Genomic DNA, 8,818 nt, shown 5'->3' on the forward strand with positions numbered 1-8,818 from the left:
AAGTTGGAAACTCATATTGTAATACTTGACATTTCATATAATATAATTTATGTGGTTGAAATTATTTATGATTGCACTTGATATTGTTTAGTATTGTAATTAACATATGTAACTTTTCATTTTCATATTAGATGAACCAGTACACATTGTATGACATTTTTTTTAATTTAGTTGTAAAATCATACTAATTAATTTATGTTGATTAATAATGGACACATAAAATCAATCTAAAACTACTAAATTAGTAGTTTATATTGATTATTGATGAACAAAAGTAAGATGAATATAAGAATAAATTAGTTATTTATAATTATTATTAATGAAAGTAAATGAAATGAATATAAACTACTAAATTAGTTGTTTATATAATTAATATGAAACTACCAAAAAAAGATAAATTACTACTGCAAATGATAAATTTGTGATTACAAATGACAACTAAATTTCACATATATACGACTATTAGTAGCTAATTTATAGTACCTTATAACACGACCAAAATTTAGTCATATTTATTTGGTCATTAATTGATTTCAAACGATGACTAAAATTTACATATATATGACTATTAGTTGCTAATTTACAGTATTTTATAACACAATCAACATTTTGGATATATTTCTTTGGTCATTAATTGGTTTTCTCGGATGATCATATAGTAATATATTTTGTTGTAGATTTGGTCATTAATTGTGGCAATTAATGACTAAATCAATGATTAAATTAATGACCAAATTTATGACTAAATATACTACTAGACGATAAAATTGATACAACTAATTAATGACTAATTTAAAATGAGTAAAAGTTGGTCGCGTTATAAGATACTGTAAATTAGCTAGTACTGGTCACCGACTGAAAAATGGTCATTTATATGCAAATTTTAGTCATTGTTTTAGTAATTAATTAGCCATTTTGTACTAATGTATAATGTTATCTCTAATGTCCTTATCACCATTTTCCATTGGCTACAATATCTTCTGGAATTAGGTTTAATGGCCAGTATATTTATGCAAGATAAAATATATAGAGGTTATAAATTGTTTAGTGAAAGATGAGATGGTAATGGAACCTCGTAACAAGTTTAACTATTCTTATTGACTGCAGGGGGATACAAAGATACCCTGATTTCCTATTATGAAAAAAATAACTATAAGAATGATACAATACATGAAATGTTTTCAATATATTGTACCATATTATTTTTTCAATAAAATACATGTAATTTGGATGGGCACTATGGAATTGAATGAAAAAATTTTAGTTTAGGCAGAGCTTCTAAATTTGTTTTATGACCAAAACAACATTTTTAATGTCTGTATTATGCCTGCAATCGAGTAATAGGTGTTTTAGGAATATTTTGGCCTTGAAATGCAGCATATTATCCATCATTCTAACATTTTGTTTCAATAAATCAAATGAAAAAATATAGTTCCTAAAAATTTAAAGCTCATTATGTAATGTTATAACAATTGCTAGTGGTGACTCATTTTGTTCCCCATCAACTTCACCCAGTAACCTTGGTGTAAGAGCTACAATGGAGCTTGAGGAGAACTTGGATAGCCTTGGATTGTATTCATCCCCTGATCTTGCATTTTCCATCTCACAGTAATGCTCATAAATAAATAAAATTGCATAAAAATTGTACTTTTGTCTTCTATGCTACTATTTCCTATGCTCCATCCTTGCGACGTTCCCTTTACAACATGTTGTGCCATTGATAGTTATATAGCTTTTAATAATAGATTATTATCCATAAAAGATGGTGATAATGATAAGATAGATTCCTTAAATATGATAATGGTATTTGAGTAACCTTCCATTTCAACAAATTGAATCATCATGAACTTTATTTAATTAATTAAAATTCACATTCATATATAAATATTTTAGGTATATAAATTTGACATAGTTTTCTTAAACTTTGACTTTCATATAATTGCTAACCTTTCGAATTTTGTTACTTGAAATTTGCATTAAATTTTAACATGGATATAAAATAATGTAATAGAGGATATAAACTTCCATGGTGAGGATTAAAAATTTCTCTTAAAATCATAGTAACATAGCATTGTATGATCTAATGCTAAAATGTCATTCTTTGTCTAGAGAATTGGTATATTGATCACATACATTGCATGCATACATAACATATTAATCAAGTAGTTTTAAATTCCTTTTGTAAATATTATCAATTATGAAAATTCTCTCCATAGTCCGAGTATCAATATCTATAACCCAGTTCCATGTACGCATCGCAGATGCCTCAATGCCACCCTCTTCATTAATGGTTTCTTTTATTTCTATATCTTGTGTTAGGTGATAAAAGAGGGATTGTCACTCAAGGAGTGATTAATCACTAGATTCATGGAATTAATCCATTGAGGAAAAGGTTTTTAGGGTGTTCTACTTGATTAAAGGATTAGTAATCATACTTCACAAAATCATTCAAGTCGATATTCAAATTGGAATTTTTAGTCTACTCGAACAAGATATTTGTCTTTTTAAGTATCGAAAAGTTTTATGATTTGATGACCCTTCACCAAAGTTCATTTTGATATATACCACTTCATTGAATAACTTTTCAACATTTTTAGAACACCCTCAATATCAGAACTTGTCTCTCTTAGTAGGATTTGTTGATATCAAAGGTTTCTTTGTTAATGTTTTATATTGTTCTCCACTTGGACTCCCCCTAAAGAAACCATTTGTTTCTATATCTCTTTGGCCTCTTCAAAAGTTTCTTCAAAATACATCTCAGTATTTATTTTAATTAACATGGCTATTGAGGTATGAAAAGTACAAGTATATTAGTCTAAAACCAATTGTTCAGTTGGTTGGGAATTAGTGAAAATTTTATTAAGGGTCGTAGTAAAATATTGATTAAAATCCTTGCACTTTTCATTATCCTCCATTTTCATAGCCATAAATTCTTTAATGGGAGTGGCATTATTTTTCTCTTGAATGAATTTACTAATGAAATATTTCTCAATGCTAATCCAACCATTAATAGATTTAATATTATATTGTTCCATCACGTGAACACTTTATTTTCAAAAGTATATAACACAATAGATCGTACACTACATCCCCATGATCCATTTTCATAGACATTGTAGATATATAGAGGGTCTTTATATGGACCTCGGGAATGCTTGACTTATTAGGATTAAGTTTTAGCTAAATTCATGGATCTTGATGACATCCATGTAAGGGAGTGATTTTGGTTTCTATCTAATGCGTTAAATATTACTCAAGAATTATTGTTGAAATCAAATTTAGACAAGGAACTATAAGAATGAGGTGAGTCTGCAGAAGAATATTTTATGGGAATCTCTTGGAGAATGAGCTCAACCGAATCAGGGAAAACTTTAGCGGCTAATATTCGTAGGTGGGATAATTTTCCATGCTTTTTCCAAAAAAAAATTCGCCAAATTCCATTTTTTTCTAAAACGATTTGCCCAAATTTATAGTAAACCATTATTTTACTTTAAAATACCCAAAATATTATATATACTAATATAAAATCATTAGAAATCTAAATATTTCTACAAAAATATCACCAAAAAATTTACAATTTACATATTTGGGACCAGTAAGATTCACCAAGATTTCTAAACTTTAAGATAAACTTCCATCCTTGAAATTTTCCCTAAACCCAATCCTCTACTAAGTCAATGAGAATGCTAGAATTGGTGGCAAGACTTTTAGTTAAAAATTTCCTAACTAGGCAAGGTGGCACAATAAGTTGTCAATTTTTTTAGCTTAAGTAGAAGTAATATTACTAAATTTTTTACCTTCATTTTAGGGGTAGCATAAAATTTCTATCAGGTAATTGAGGGTTCCCATAAATGGGAGAGATATATTTATATGATGTTTCAAATTCAATATCCTCACCAATGGTGTAGGGTATGTGCTGTTTTAGTTCTTGGTTGCTAGTGTTAGAGGATTGTCTAAAGAAATATCAAGTATTTCTACCCACCACACAACTCAAGTCCCCCTTCTATTTGCAAAATTTATTGACATGGAAAGAATACCCTGCAACAAATAGGGGTGCTCTCTATCATGGGATCCCAATTAGACATCACACCATTTGATATGGGAGATCCATCAAAATTTTGGCCTGACTATCATTATTGGGTTTGATTGATTTTATGTGATTAAAATGCAAATGAAAACTAAAATGCTCAATTCTATATGTAAAAAATACATAGAGTATCCTAACCTATCCTCGGTAGCAACAATGAATGATAATAAATAGGTAATGAATGATTCATAATTATTTTAACTTCCAAATAAAACAAGTGATTTGTTCTCAAGAAAATGACGAATAAGAAAATTCTAATCTAAATTGGTGTGTAGAATAGTTTGTTATAGAAAACTAGATAGAACCACCTATTCATCATCCCAAAATTGTTCTATAAAAAAAGAATAGATAAAAGGATCATATAAGTTTATAGGAGAGAAATCTACTATAAATGATGCAATATCTTACAATAGAGTAAAAATGACCACATAATTGTAAAATAGTGCCCAAGTGTTGAATGTGAACACTAAAATTATTTCTCATTCAGAATGGCACTAAGGGATTACTATTATTAATAGGAAAAATAGTTTACAAAATTCCCAAAAGATCCGAAAGAAAAACAACCCTCTTTCTAGGAATTGTTTAAGTATATATGTAGTTATATCTTGTAACTTTATTTTAGGAAGTATTTACTTCCCAAAAAAAATTATAACTATTCAATTCCCTATTTTGTTTAACTCTGCATAAAATACATTAAAAAATTCTAAATATTTGTTTATAAAATTATTGCATCTTCTATAGAGATGTGATGTTCATCACTTAATCACGCAACCTAATTTTAATGATAAGACTATATCATTTTAATCATGTTGAAAATTTGATGTTCTAATGCGGTTTTCTAGTCAGCTGCATGTTGACCCAAAATACTAAATTTCCCTCCAAGTGACTAATAAAGAACTAAACATTGTAAATTCCTAGTTCCTTAACAACATGTTTTGTTAGCATTTGTTTTAGTTAATTATGTGTGAAAATGTTGAATGGTATCTCTCTTCCATTTTGGTATCCATCCCTCTTTGTAAGAACCTATTTTGATGTCCTTGGTTCTCTGATATTTCCTATAAATGGTAGCATATTTTTCTTTATCAATTTATTAGAAATTTTGTAGTGCCTTTTGCAAAGACTGGTGTATTTTTTGCATTATGAATCCTTAAGATTTTATTTACAATTAAGCAGTTAAAAAATTTCTCATAATCTCTCATTCTAAGGAGTTATAGAAGTTTTCTTTTGAACTTCCATGGCTATTGTTTAAGGTAATCATTTTTTGTGTGTATTCCTTTCAATTTTATGTCCTTTTCCTTGGCTCATTCCTAGAATGATAATAATTTTCTACTACCTATATTCTGGAACACAAAAACATGATAGAATGATTTAGATAATCATGTGATGCATTCTTATTCAAAAGATATAAATATAAATATATTTCATTGACCCTTGGTTTTAAAATTCCAAGCGTTATCTTGGAATTATCACAACAACTGGAATTCAATTTAGTATTTTCACCTTCCTATAAATTGAGTAAGTCAAATTCACATAACCACAAAGGATTATATTTCCAACATGGCCCCCTTAATACGAACAAGTGTATATGAGTCCAATAAGATAGATGAAATACAAAGGTGGATAGCAACCAATGGTTGGATGTGTTGTATGAATATGGTGGTTTAAGGAATACCACAAGCCAAATCAGGTAGTAAAAGTCAAATTATTCTACTAATGGAGGTATGAGGATGACCACCAAGTCTAGAACTTGGCTAGAAGTAGTTCCTAGAACAATTTGAAATTGTATAGAAGATTAAATCTTCTATGAAATGGAAGTGATCCTTGATGATGGTTACAAGATAACAACAAACTGATGAAATGAGTAGCATAAGACAAATTCTTCTATTATGGGTGTCTAAGGTAGGTCGTGAACCAAATCATGCTCATGAAACATTATTTTGTCTTTAGTTACAACTCTTACTCTTGTTCTATATAATTTTATCTCTAGGATCTGGCTACAAGTCGTGGTTCAAGTTGTGGCTCGAGATCACTTGATGTAAATTCAAAACTAGTAGCTAATTATCAATTCCCTCTCGGTTAGATACAAGGTGAGAATATAAAGGCCTATACACTGCAAGACACATCAATACTTGAGAATGAACTTTGTGGTATAACCAATATATATTCTTGGTTGTTTAAGACAATTACTAAGAAGTGATCCATCCAAGGTAAATCATTGTTCTGGTAGGAATATTGTGCCTAGAATGTCTATTTGAATGCTGAGTATGCTTTTCATAATCCACATGAGGGTGAAGATAAAAAAATATTGCAAACTTGATCATAATGTTGGAATTTGACAATCTGAAATGGTTGTGGAAGTGGAGAAGGTGAAGATGAGATTTCCTAAAGAAACGCAACACTCTAAATCTGGATTGGTTTGGAGTATTTTGGAATGTGAAAGGTCACATCATTTTCATATCCAAGACTAATTATATGTTTGATGTTTATGACATATTCCCTCCTCACCATCTATCATCCATAGAATCATATCCACATCCCCAAATATTTTCCATACATTTTGACACAGGGTTACCTCTGCTTCCCCATAGTATGCATGCCAAGCATGCATAAACTAATTTACCTCGGCAATTTTACCCACTAACGAGTCAAATCTTCAACCAACAATGAGTTAGGGCCCCCCTTTCTTAATCTCTCTGTGGAATAATTTATACACTAACATAGTCTACCTCTTCATTTGTCCATTCTATCAGGACTCATTCTCCTCATAAACCTTACTTTATAACCTTAACCCCGCATATATAACCAAAACCCCACTCTTTATAACTATAGTTATAACAGACTTCAAACCACATCAATCCTTCATATCGGCACTATTTCACTATAACCCATTCATAATAGAAATACCCATAAAGCATGCATGCTCATACCTTTTCCGCTTTTAACACATCTCTGCACAGTTATCGAGGCACCCTTTATCACTAATCGCAACATGGTTTCTGTGGGTCTCATTAACATGCGTTCCTCCATCTCCTTCAATATGCAATTGAACTATCCTTCCATACTTCAAATATAACAAACATGCCGAAAATTTCTTCAAGATTTTTCTTAGGCTTTGGAGCGGTCTTCGGTGGTCGGGGTAAAGATTGTCGAGCTTTCCTGCGTTTCGAAATGGCGACCTCTCAGATGGGCAGGGGCCCTACTCTGAAGTCCTACGAGGGCCTGAGACCGGCTTTTCCCAGCAAGCCATCTATGGCGTCGTCCTCAGTGTCTCTCAAACGCTTTTCCTGCACCATGCTCTCTGTCAGGGCTGCAACTTCCGTGGCTTCCAAGTTTTCTACATTGAAGCCCCTGGGTGACCGAGTTTTGATTAAACTTAAGCAGGCAGAAGAGAAAACCCAAGGCGGTATCTTGCTACCCGCCACATCTCAGAAAAGACCCGAAGGGGGAGAGGTTGTGGCTCTTGGCAATGCCAAGACTGTTGGCAAGACACAGATTCCGCTTTCAGTTCCGTGTGTAATGTGGTCAGGGTGAAAACCTAGCAGATCTCTCGCAGTTCTGGCTCGCCGCCTTCTCCCGCCCATGGAGAAACTCCCCAGGGTTACCCGCAGCAAGTCTCACAAGCTGCTCTTCGGAAAATCGCTGCCAAATCGCTTGCAGAGGCTCAGCAATGGCGGATACAAGAGGAAGGTGGATTTTCTCTCCCTTAGTGAAAGAAAGAAGAGAACCCACCGTAATGGCACCGAACCCTTCATGAACAGGTGCCCTTCTTCTCCCACAGAAAGCACGAAGAAGCTATCGGATGAGAATGCCCATCTGGAGAATGGAACGCCTGATTCGCCATCAATATTCTCGGATCTGGAGATTGTGGTGGCATTGCCTCTGACTCAGCCTTCATGTTCGACGCCTGATACTTCCAAAGCTGTTTCAGAAATTTCACATTCTGAAACCCCTGATAGTGCGAACCTGAAAATGAGATCTCTGTCAGAGTCTCCGGCTCAAGAGAATTCCTTTGTAGCGGATCTGGGCTGGAGCGAAAGCTACCATCGGCAGAAGCCTTTTCCTCCCCCTCTGCCTCCAATGCGTCAAGAGATAGGAGACCCTAAAGCCTCTCTGCCCCCTTTCAGGTTCAAATCACATAGATCTCAGGCAAGACCACTCTGCAATGGGTACACCCTTCAGATCTGGTGCAGAATCTCAAAGTAAATCTGGAACGTCGATTCGGGATCCCCTCTGCCCTACAGAGACTTATATTTCAAGGTAAACAACTCGATGATCCTCTTCCCCTCTCTTCTTACAGCATAAAAAATAATAGCTCTTTAGTGTTTTCCCTTCGTTTGAGAGGTGGCGCTGCAGGTCAATCTTCTTCTGCTCCTCCCTTCTCCTACAAAGCTGTAGTTTTCTCTAAGATACCCATCTCCCCTGAACCTCCCAAACCTAAGCCTTTTCTGGTTGACAAGTTAGAGGAGGTCCCCTCTGTTGAGATCTCCCACCCTGACCTTGCAGATGACATTCAAAGATTTGCTGAAAGGGCCATCATTTGCAGATTCAATGGGCTTTGGCCTCACTCTAAGGACCTTTATGACTGGATCAATGACAACTGGACTCACCATTGCAAGGTTTGCTTCTGCTCAAAAGGATATTTCATAGTTCTGTTCGATAGTCTTAAGCACTATGAAAAGGCCTTAGAAGAAGGTCCTTGGTTCATGGGTACAGCAGGACTCTTCATAACTC

General features: G+C 33.4%; 1 pseudogene; it reads left to right on the plus strand.

The window, feature by feature from the left end:
* Nucleotides 1-7,165: 7,165 nt before the first annotated feature.
* On the plus strand, nt 7,166-7,618 carry LOC149196902 (20 kDa chaperonin, chloroplastic pseudogene; annotated as a pseudogene).
* Nucleotides 7,619-8,818: the final 1,200 nt, after the last annotated feature.

Source organism: Pinus tabuliformis, chromosome 2_2 (genome assembly GCF_031772625.1).
Source record: "Pinus tabuliformis cultivar Carrire ecotype Pingquan chromosome 2_2, CPIR1, whole genome shotgun sequence".
Lineage (NCBI taxonomy): Eukaryota > Viridiplantae > Streptophyta > Pinopsida > Pinales > Pinaceae > Pinus > Pinus tabuliformis.